Raw genomic sequence first — 12,362 nt, 5'->3', positions numbered from 1 at the left:
AAAAGAGGACGACTCCGTGACGGGCATGTCGCGGGGCGTTATGGGTAGGACGGTGGAGGGCGCTATTGTGTGTAAAAGTCTTAGCATTTCTGCCTCGCGGCATAGGGAATATGCAAATTAGTAATTCGACTCTACCGGTAAGTAGAGTGAAGTAGACTGATAAAATCACAAGGGGTAAGTCCAGCAGTTTTATCGAATTTAGGCCTAGAATTAAAAAAAATCACAAGGGGTAAGTCCAGCAGTTTTATCGAATTGGGCCTAAAATTGATAAAATCACAAGGGGTAAGTCCAGCAGTTTTATCGAATTGGGCCTAAAATTGATAAAATCACAAGGGGTAAGTCCAGCAGTTTTATCGAATTGGGCCTAAAATTGATAAAATCACAAGGGGTAAGTCCAGCAGTTTTATCGAATTGGGCCTAAAATTGATAAAATCACAAGGGGTACATGTATGTCCAGCAGTGATATCAAATTTGGGCCTAAAGGTACGTGTCGTTACAACAGGGTAACTTAAAGTTAGATCAAAGTTTTCCTTATAAATGGCAAGCTTTACTATCACTGTCAAATATGTATAATTATGTTGGCTTACCTGCTATAGGGTTGATCGACTGCTCGAGGCGATGATTGGTTCGACACTCTCTGTCTGGATTACTCACTCACTCAGTCCACCCAAGTTGTCTCGTTGCCCCATGTTTGAGCATGGTCTTGCCAAGTTGTCTCGTTGCCCCATGTTTGAGCATGGTCTTGCCAAGTTGTCTCGTTGCCCCATGTTTGAGCATGGTCTTGGGGCGATGATTGGTTCGACACTCTCTGTCTGGATTACTCACTCACTCAGTCCACCCAAGTTGTCTCGTTGCCCCATGTTTGAGCATGGTCTTGCCAAGTTGTCTCGTTGCCCCATGTTTGAGCATGGTCTTGGTGGTCTTCCGGGATGGCACAGGTCTGCCTGCCTTGGGATGGCTCCCACACGATGACTTTATTGGCTGGCAGCTCTGGGTGTCGTAAGCAGTGACCGGCAAGGAGCAACCGATGCTCCTTAATTTTCTCACTCAGTGGAGGGATATTTCTGGATTAGTTGATCTGAATAAAATGAAAGAAGGGGAAAAAAGTTGGTAGGGCATAGACACACTAACATGGAAGATTTCAGCTTAAAAAAAAAGTTTACTTTAGAAGCGGGCAAGCTCTGGTGTTTTTGTTCAGCAGAGTGTGGGTTTGAGTCCCTGAGCAAGACACTTGACTATAATTGCTTCTCTCCATCCACCCAGGGGTCAATTGGTATCTGTGAGGGCAGAGACGGTTCTTTTGACTGATTTAGCTAGTGTGCTACATATTTGGCAGCATAGCCTGTATACTCCCAGGGAGCGGAGATGGTTTAAAAAATAAACTAAACTGGCCCAGGGGTACTAATGTTGGAGGCACTTAAAGTGACACTTTGAGACGCCATTCGGGTGTATATCGCTACATAAGAAACGATTATTATTATTGTTACTTTTGAAAAACAGTTCAACTTTAAATGCTATTTTTGCTGTGGGTTGGATCCACCTTTTTGTAAACATTGACATTGTCATAAATATGATTTATACATTTTTATTGTCAGTATCAACTTGGTGTCATACCTGTACACAGGAAGTTGGTAGAGTTGTCAAGGCAGCTTGCTTGACGGTCTCCAGAGCTTCAACAACGACAGCTTGGAGACATTTCCTTTGCTCAGTTTGACGAGACTTGGCTCATTTGATCTGTAGATGAAAATAAAGGGAACGAGAATGAAACTCAATGCCTATTTTGGTAACTATTTATGCAGTGAAGAAAAACAGTGTCTCTTGTAGCGACCAGACCTTGGACACATAACTTAAATTCAGAGGCATAAAACTTGTGTGGGATTTGACCCCACGAACCTTGCAATTCTAGAGATGTGTCTTACCAACTTGAACACCGAGATTGCCCGGTAGCTAGAGGCAGTGAGTCCTATGTTTTGGCAACGGGTACCGCAACGATATAATAGACGTACAAGAAGTATCTAAATTCTTAAGGACACAAGTGTCACGGCCGGGACTAAAACCCACAATCTGCTGTTTTTGGGATACAATTCTCTCACAGAAGAGGGATTGTCCAGAATACTGAGTACTTATTTTCACATAGTAAGTTGCAGGACTTGAAATAACCCATGGCATCCACAGCAATTGCGCTGGTGCCCTCTGCAAGGTTCCAATACAATTTTACATTTGCCACATAGAAGTGGCCATTACCCGTGGGGTGCCCCTTCAAGTGCGAAGTTCAGCTTAAGGGACATGTGACACGAGGCAATTTATGGGCAACCAGTTCCAGGCAATCTCTAAAAAGAAAACCCACTCACATTTCAACGTTAACCTATTAAGTGGAAGCGGCGTGGCTGAGCGAATTAAGAGCACCGAGTTCAAACTCTGGTGTTTCTGATCAGCAGAGTGTGGGTTCGACTCCCCAGCCGCGACACTTGTGAGCTTAAGCAAGACACTTAACCACTGCTTCGACCCTCGGATGGGACATAAAGCCATTGGTCCCATGTGTTTTGTAACGCATGTAAAAGAACCCAATACACTTATCGAAAAGAGAAGGGGGTTTGCCCCAGTGTTCCTGGCTGTGGCTGCTGTATGGGCCCTACTAGCACCTTGTAAACCCATAAGGTGCTACATAATTGGGTCTCAGAATTCATCACTTCAATAAAAAGCTATCTTTCTGAAAGTTTGTATATACTCAGCGCCTTGAGTACTTTGTTTGGTAGATATGTGCGCTATATAAGACTTATTATTATTATTATTATTATCACTATTACCCTTGTGGATCAACAAATGACTTGTGTGCTATTAAAGCGGTCCTGTATCAAACACTGCAATTGGTTGTCTGTAAAAGTTTCCTCGTATGACAAGGCCCTCAAGCTGCCTTACTAAAAAACATTGCCCTGGTGGTTCTATTTCAATAATTGTTTCCGTACCTTTAATTAGCTGTGAGCTGTCATAGATTGCTGGCCACTCTGCGATGCTTCACATTGATTGATTGACAAACCTCTGCGATGGAAAGCCATCATGATTGAAGATCTGACGCTCTGTCTGCGTTAATTGATCTGTCAAGTTGATAACAAAACATGTCAAGAATGAGTACAAATTTAAACATTTAGTGAGTAGGGTGTCGTGGCTGAGAGGATAAGAGTACCGAACTAAAGCTCTGGTGCTTCTGTTCAGCAGAGTGTGGGTTTGAATCCCGTTCGTGACACTTGTGTCCCTGAGCAAGACACTTAACTATAATTGCTTCTCTCTACCCAGTGGTAAATGGGTACCAATGAGGGCAGAGATGGTTCTTGTGATTGATATAGCTGATATTAGCCTGCTTGAGCGCATATTGATGTTGCACAGGCTGTATTCTCCACAAAGAGCCAAGTTTGTTTAACCCATATCCGCCGGGCTACGTCAAAATCTGTAGCAGAAAAACGCTACAAACGCTGACTTTCAGATTTTCCCATAGAAAATTGTTTACCCGTTTTGTTTATCAAAATTTAACCCCTTTGGCAGTCTACAGACTACAAATGTATCCCACAATCCTTTGCTTCAACACACACTAGTCACACACACGTTACGCCGAGTTTCATATTTTTTGATCAATGTTTTGACAGTCTAAATTTTCAGAGGAAGAGGTGAAAAATGCCATGCGTTCTCAGCACACAGGTTTGAACTGTTTTAATGGGAATTTTGTGCCGTTTAGACAGAGAAAATTGTCAGATGAAAACGCTTTGTTGTTGACTGTGTGCTTAGGATGGTACATGTTGACAAAATCTGTTTCATTTTGAAGCTTAGGGAACACTCTTTCAGGCAATGTTACTTTTGTAAAATTTGGTTTATGGTCAGTATTTTTTTTATTTTTCAAGAAACAACTTCTTGTTTTTCAGTCATTCAAGTATCTAAATTTCATAATTTTTCCTGTAACTGTAAAACGTTATGACAGCTGTCAAAAAAGACAAGTTTGACATCATAATGAAAAAAATTTCGTCTTCTTTCCAACGATATAATACAAAATGTTTTTGTCAATGATTCAATTATTGATAAATGTTTCCCGATGTAGGAATAAACAATAAGTGTGTGTGCAGGCGCTTAGGCAAGTACAGTCTTTTTGTAAATAAATGCTTATCAGATATGGGTTAAGGAATGAACTAAAGGTAATAATATTGGAAGTGCGTTTAGACACCCTCAACTATTCATATTCGCCACAGCTGGAGAGCAGCATTAAGCTACCAAAACTAAAAACATTACCCATGGTTAAATTTAATCATTTTGTTTGTACCTTTAGATGTGAGCTGCCATAGATTGCTGGCCACTCTGCGTTGCTTCATCATTGATTGATTGACACTCCTCTGCTGAGAGCGATGGACAGCCAGCCATCATGATTGAAGATCTGACGCTCTGTCTGCGTTAGTTGATCTGTAGGTTGATGACAAAACATGTTAGAACGAGTACAAGTAAACATTTAGTGAGTAGGGTGTCGTGATGAGCGGTTAATAGCACGGAACTCAAGCTCTTGGGTTTCTGTTCAGCAGAGTGTGTGTTTAAATCCCAGTTGTGACACTTATGTCCCTGAGCAAGACACTTAGCCATAATTGCTTCTCTCCACCCAGGGGTAAATGGGTGCCTGCCAGGGCGGAGATGGTTCTTGTGATTGGTTGCGCTACACATTTGTCAGCACTAAGGGGAGCTGAGATGGTTTGAGAAATATGTTAACTGGCTCATGTTGGAAGCCTTTTGAGACGGCCTTCGGGTGTTTATCGCTTTAAAAACCTCTTATTATAATTATTTTTATTAGGCCAAACAAAATAGTATGTGTGATTTCTATTACACTGGCCAAAAATTTGGGTCGGTAGGGACGAAAACACATTTTATTTTGTTGAATTATTGAATTGTTTCAAAACTTAGGGTAGGAACAAATGTTAAAAATATTTTTTCCCCTTGCATGTAAATTTCCTGTAAATTCAACAATGTCCAAGTTCGACTTGAAAATCTCTTAAAATGACACGGAAAATAAGCCCCAAAAAGCAACCGTTCCGAGGTCGGTAAATTGCACGTAACACAAAAGCAGATTTCACGCCTGTAGTCGTTGTTACTTTGCGTGCGACAATAAAATACAAGAAATATTGAACGCTAGATGTCGTTTTGGAACTATGCAATAGCATGAGAAAAAACGCCCTCTATTGGTAAAATCTATGCGAACCGGCAATAAACGCATTGAGACAAGACTCGACGTGTCTCGTGTGAATTTTAGCGTGTGTCCAGGCGGCGCAAAATCGAGGGCGTAGCGCAGCCCGTCAGCGTACATCGCTCAATCAACATCTATTGTGCAATCTCAAGATTGAGCAGCGCAATTAACAGATTGCTAGCATTACGAACTCGCTCGTGTAAATGCATGCAGCGACCTCAGCTCCCAACACACGCTACACGTCGTCCGTCCCCTGTACCGTTGCAATACTAGTACTTGATCAACCATGGATCAACGACGTCTTTTCTCGTAAAAAAATGTTTTTTTTTCAATGCTTTATTTTAAATGTGAAAACATTTTAGGAAAAAGGAAACATTAAATATAAAGACGTTAAGATCATGCCGTATTTTGTCATATGGGGAGTGGGATCGGGGTTGTTTTATTTTATTTTGTCTGAAAATGTATAAAATTCCATAGGGTCGGCGTGTTTTTCTAGGGTCGGTCGGATAACTGGAAACACACATATTATTTTGTTTGGCCTAAGCTGAGTAGTAAAAAAAGAAACATGTTTAGCGTCCAGGTTACAAAAAAAAAGGTAGGAGGTGCTTTTTATTTCAAGATGGCAACCATTCTTTTTAAAGGAACACATTTCCTTGGATAGGACGAGTTGGACTATCAAAAGCATTTGTAACCGTTCGTTATAAAATGCATAACAATTGGAAAGATGTTTTAAAAGTAGAATACAACGATCCACACAAGTATTTATATGAAAAAAAATCATAAAGAAAAAAGATGCAAAAAAATAAATAAAAATAGGGAAGCGGCCTCTAAAAAGAGTCTTCCTTCAGAGCCTGAACATTTTCTTTGAAGGAAAAGGGGTCACCGCCCTCCCCCCCTCCCTCAGACCAAAAAACTATTTAAAAAAAAAATAACAGCACTTTTTAAACAAAACATAAAGAAAAAGAAAATTCTGGCCTCCCCCCTTGAAAAAAGGCAGGCATAAGCTGATTTTAGTCTCAAAAAAAAAAAAGTTGAGATTTGTTGTTTTGTTTTCATTTTTAGACGATCTTACCCTCTTATTTCTGCCTTTATTTTTGTCAACCATGTTGATGGGTTTGTAATGTGAGGATCGGTTGTATAAAAAAAATTCTTTTGCAATTAAATTTTTCGATCGATGTCAGCAACGCACATTATTGGGAGGGTCCAACAACTTAGTGTCAACTCGCTTGGTGCCGCCAACTCGCCGTCAACTCCTCCAAAATAAATTTAAAATCCACAAAAGATGCATAAAACTATACAGTATAAGCTAAAAGAGAATTTTAAAAGTTTCAGGCTACATTTTGATTGTAAGAATTTTGTTTTTTGTTGGTGACAAAAATATCTCTAAGCTATCAATATTTCCATTCGTTACTAAATTCGGAGTTAAAAACACCTTTTTTACAGTTAAAAATACAATTTTTTTCAACAGTTTGAAAGTGATTTAAATCCATATGACACTTGTGCACATATTTAACGATTGAATTATATTCAAATGTTCTGTTAAAGTGCATTTAAAAATTGTTGTCGTGAGTTGTCGTGAGTTGTTGGTATTTAGTGCGATTGCTCGACCAACATGCCCTCAGCTTATGAGTCAACTCGGTCCAAGTCAACTCGGTCCCAGTCAACTCGGTCCCAAGTCAACTCGCTCCCTAGTCAACTCGGTCCCAAGGCAACTCGGTTCGTATGGTTGACGGGAAGTAATTGTATGTTTTCTTTGAATCGGAAAAAATATGTCCTTTGACTTTGTGCATGAAACGGGATAAGTGTGCACCAATGTTCGGGGTATAACATTCGATTCCTTCAAAACCCATTTGTTTCTGTATTCGACATTGATAATTACCGCTTGAAAATTACCGATTGTGTTGGCCAATAAATTTCAAATAACAAAAATGTCTTCAAATGTCTCTTTTCTTTCAACCAGACTAACCAGAGTATTGTTTTCTGTATGGCTCTCAACTATTCAATAACTGACAAATATTAATAATTGAATCCTCTTTAATTTCTTTTCCAGTAACTTACATTTAAAATTAAATAATATAAAAACAGTACGAATGACATAATTATTAAAAAATAAAAAAAGGAAATTAATGTTTGGTTAAATTATGAATAAATCTTTCAAAACCAACTTATCCTCTGCTTACCAGTTTTCACGCTATTATAACTTTTTCTTTGAATTGGGAAAAAATAATGATGCCATATATCAACCGATGCCCTAATTATCTTCGTTTGTTAATATTAAGTATGCAAACATGTATTAAAACTTGATGGACATTGAAATGTTCACACCGTACACCGATCTTCGATGACTTCAACTGGCCCCATTTGTTTTGAGTTTTTCCTGTTTTCACGGCAAACGAGAAAGTATGGTTTCCCGGTGAAGCCATACATGGAAGAAACATCTGCAGTGACTACAAGTGTTCTTTGAGACTCTGTGTATGACTGTATAGCCAGCAGTTGCCTTCATTTTATTCAAAATATTTTTTTATAATAAATTTTTAAAATTACCATGGAAACTTGCAAAAAATAAAAAAATATAAAAAATATAAAAAGTGTGAATAATTACTGGCTTCCAAATCTGATTTTTATTTATTTTTTATATATTTTTTTTCTTAATATTTATAATAAAGCGTATAAATAAACAGTGATAATTGAATCAACAAGCTGATGTTTAAATTTTAATATTAATAATAGTATTGATACGAGGGTTACAAAATAAAAATCTCCAAAAATATTAGAAAATGATATAAGGCACATGGCTTCTTTAAGCCTCGGTATTTTTTTTCAAGAATGCTCAGCAAAACATTCAGTCACATGATTTTGATCATCATGAATTGTGAATTGAAATAGCGTTTGATGAAACTTTTACGGTGGGCAAATATTTTTATATGGCCTCAACATTATGACATATTTGTGTACCTTGTAGAAATGCCTAAAGTACCAAACTTTTTGCATTTACAAGTGCAAATGACCAGTGGAGCCTAACGTGTTACTAAGTTTTGGTTCCTCCATGGGTCAAGGGAGGAGACTCTTTGCTTGGCAAATAAAACCACACAATTTTTATCTAGGCTAGGGACTGTTTACATCGCGCACAAAGAGGTAAAAGATTTGCCACGATTTTAGGGACAACTCGAAAACAGGACCTCCTCCCGCCTACGATATAAGAATAAAAAATAATGTCAAAAATCTACTAATTAAAAAACTAAAACTATTATTGAGGAAATTAATGTTTGGTCGAAAATAAAAAACGAATATAATATTGTTCAAATAATTTCGGGTTGCGGTCCCCCGCGCCCACGGGCCCGTGCGTGCAAAGCTTCCCTGTCTTGGGAGCGAGTTGACTTGGGAGCGAGTTGACTTGGGAGCGAGTTGACTTGGGAGCGAGTTGACTTGGGAGCGAGTTGACTTGGGAGCGAGTTGACTTGGGAGCGAGTTGACCGAGTGACCGGTACCATACCACGCCCCTTCCGGACCTCGTGGTCTTTAAAAATCGGCGCCCCTGGTCGAAAACCCGACAGTAAAAGTACAGATTTTTCATCAAAAAATACACATTTTCAAATAAATTACTCTACCAAGATAATGAGAAACTCACCGTACTAATTTCAAAATTCTTTTTGACCGGAACTGTTTAGATCAATCGGAGAAATTTACCCAAAAGTGAAGTAAAAAATGGATTTCTTGTCGGATGTCTTGAATTTTTTCTCGAAAAAAAGGATGCAAGAGCGCCGACTGGTGCCCAAACCGCAATTCTTGCATTGTTTGTCGCGTTGTCAGCTACACTGGTACCCTGTCTTAGAGCGTGACGTCTGAATAACCGGGCGCCCTCTCTTGATCTCGAAGGCAGCGGAGAATCATATTTAAAGATGGCGGCCCCCTTGAACGATTAACGTGTTGTTGTTTTTTGCAATTTTCAAATCATCACATCTGGACAAAGTTATCATTTGGTAAGCCTTGTCATGTGTTATATTAATTCCACAAATGTAAGGAATAAAATGAAGAACGCTGGAGTAGTATAGGATGTGTAAAAGTGGAAAAGTGACACCCCCCTTCTTGGCGCCCTTGCAGAGCAATCGTAAATAATAAGTTTGTTTACGTTTTATTAACAATACATGCAACCATTTTTGCAGACTATCTTGTCCTAATTATGTTTGGTTTAAGCCACACCCTCCTAAAAACCTATACGTGTCACAGGTGTTGATGATGATGCCTATTCCTTAAAAAAAAATCATGAAATATGCCTACTGACTTGATTAGTTAATTAAGCAGTCGGTGAATTAGCGCCATGGACTATTATATTAATGTTAGTATTCCATTTGGATAACTTTCCGTATGGCGCCACCACTTTTTCACTCATTTTTACAAAAAGGGATATCTCATTGAGGTAAATTAGATACTATATTATTTCATATCGAGTGAAAAAGTGGTGGCGCCATACGGAATCTTTTCCTTTCATTTGGAAGCTGACTCGAAAGGACTGTACAAGTCTAGACCCAGTAACTGGGGCGCTGTATTCCTTTTTCGAAATTTTTACATTTTCTGTTCGAAAAAGGAATACAGCGCCCCAGCCCCAGTTACTGCATGGGTCTAGTACTACTACAAGTCTACACATCAGGGCTCAATTTCATAAAGACGTTTAGCAATTTTCTCTGCCAAACAAATTTATAGCAACTAAATTGATTGGGGCACTACCACAACAAAGTAAACCTACTGCATTTTTGCTAGGTAACCTATTTCTGTAAGCAGTACTTTTCTGTGCTTAGCAAGATGTTTTGCTTACACGCTTTATGAAATTGAGCCCTATATCTTTAAATGTTTATGTGATACAGATATCACTGATCAGTCTTTTTCAGTAATTTGTGTTGCGATATCGGCAGCTAATAAAGACTCTTAGAATATAACCAATAAAGACCAACAGGGGATTTGAAACATGATTGGAATTTTACAATAGATAATAATAACACAGCATTTGTAAAGCGCACTTCATCTGTGTGACATTAGATGAACTTTTAAATATTCGTTTATGGAATTCTTACACCTGAGTTTATTTGAAAGATGGTCCCTTTACAATCTTTTCCAGAAAGAGCTAATTGTGGAAACTTTATTAATTTGTTTAGGATGGCAAAGGTAGATCTCAAAAAATAATTAAAAATTCACCGTTTTTCAAACATTCCAAGTAAAACGAAAGAGTTTAGGAAACACAATTTATTTGATGTGTTACAACAGTGCTTCCAACACATCACAAATTCACTGTGAATAATGAACAAGAATTGAGTCACTTCTCTTTTCATGTTCTTATTATTTACATTTTATTATTTCAACAAAAGATAATAGTCTCCAAATGGTTATTGTCATCCATGATCAGGTTTATTTCAGAAACTTAACTGATGTTTGAATGGCTTCCCTTGAACACCCAGCAGGGTGGATATGTGCGCATTACAAGTCTTATTATTATTATTATTTATTATTATTAAATTATCAAAGAGGGCAACCTGAGTTGATTAATTAGATTTGACAATTCATACCTTTTGTTTAAGTTTCCACCATATGTCCTTTTTTAGTGGTTAAATAATTAATTGGAGCTCACACTGCTCATGTACTATCCACATGTTAAGATAATAAAAGGAATTGTACACAAATTGTTGAAGAGAATAGTATTATTATAGTTTCAATCCCTGAAGGTGCGAGGCTTTTATCTTAGCAAAATTTTATTAATAAAAAGATTTCCGTCTTTGAATGTCACAGAGATAAAATGCACTTTACAAATGCTGTGTAATTATCATTATAATTACTATTTTAAATTGTTTTCTTTGTTCTATGGTCCTTCCTTATCTGTGAAAATAAACGGCCATACTTTGTGATAACACATGCGCATAAAAGTAAATTCTAGAAAGAACAAATTATTGACTTGGTATTAAATTCACAATTTAAAAAGTTCACTTGATGACACCGATTACTGCAATAAACCAACAGTCCAAACAATCGTTTAATCTGCTGAATTTGTTTGGGGACATATATTCTTAGTGGAGTGATAAAATACATGAAATGTTCCTAAATCAATGTGATCCCTCTGGGTGAAAATTCAGTCAAAATGTTGTAACTTTTTTGGAAATGATATTGATGCACACTTAATCACAATATCACAATATTTATATGGAGTTCATTAAGTATCTTTCAACGAAAAAATTGTGCCTTTTGGTGTCTTTTGGTTTTGTAACAAAATATGTACCCATGATTGTGGCTAAGCACATTTAGAAATCCTCTGAGGTTCCAGATAATTTTTAACACCTTCTGTGTTGCTGGTAGGAGCCGCACTCTTGTCTAGTATCGGGTGCAACGCCCTCTGTGTTCAGATATGTCCAGTCGCTCTGCTGAGAGTAACACGGTGCTTGGCGTTGGAACTGATGACGTTTTTGATGCAATGGACTCTGGGATGACGAGTTAAACTCTTGAAACTGAACATGCTGAGCCCCTAAATTATTACCCGTGGTCACTGGGCCTTAATTCATTCCCTAAACCATCTGTGGTGTATACAGCCTTTGCAACAACTATGCGCTACTCAGCTATATCAATCACAAGAACCATCTCTGCCCCCACAGGTACCCATTTACCCCTAGGTGGAGAGAAGCAACTAAAGTTAAGTGTCTTGCTCAGGGACACAAATGTCACGACCGGGATTGTAACCCACACTCTGCTGATCAGAAGCACACGAGCTAGAGTTTCCTGGTCTTATCAGTGGGCCACAACACCCTGTCTTGGGTGTGCAATTGTGTATAGTGTGGTTTAATTCAAGTAGTATTCACACCGTTGTCACTAATTTCCATGGTAATGACCAAAGCACTTACCTGGGTTCATCTTGAAGACCAGCAGCCAGTTCAGTATTGATATCTCTTATATGCTGTAACTCGCTCTGTTGCTGCCGTCTGTAAAAAGGAATGTTTTCTAGGTCACTATGCTTCAAGTTTCAATTGATGTGCGAAAACGTTTTCTCAGTATTCATTCATAGAATGTGTGAATCTTGCAGGTATTTAAATATTTGAACTAGCTGCCACAAGCAGCTTATAATAAATTGCCATAAAATAGCGCACACAAATGGCCGCAAGATTTGATCACTTTC

General features: G+C 38.3%; 1 long non-coding RNA gene across 1 annotated transcript; it reads right to left on the bottom strand.

Moving 5' to 3' along the window:
- Positions 1–1,067: 1,067 nt before the first annotated feature.
- Positions 1,068–8,938, bottom strand: LOC117294954. Its single transcript, XR_004519598.1, has 5 exons — positions 8,841–8,938; positions 4,307–4,443; positions 2,967–3,095; positions 1,615–1,734; positions 1,068–1,078 (listed from the first exon to the last, which is right to left on the bottom strand). It is a non-coding gene; the product is annotated as an uncharacterized LOC117294954 (long non-coding RNA).
- Positions 8,939–12,362: the final 3,424 nt, after the last annotated feature.

The sequence above is a fragment of the Asterias rubens genome, chromosome 9 (genome assembly GCF_902459465.1).
Source record: "Asterias rubens chromosome 9, eAstRub1.3, whole genome shotgun sequence".
Classification (NCBI taxonomy): domain Eukaryota; kingdom Metazoa; phylum Echinodermata; class Asteroidea; order Forcipulatida; family Asteriidae; genus Asterias; species Asterias rubens.
The sequence above is the reverse complement of the archived record's forward strand: the minus strand, read 5'-3'. Positions and strand labels throughout refer to the sequence as shown.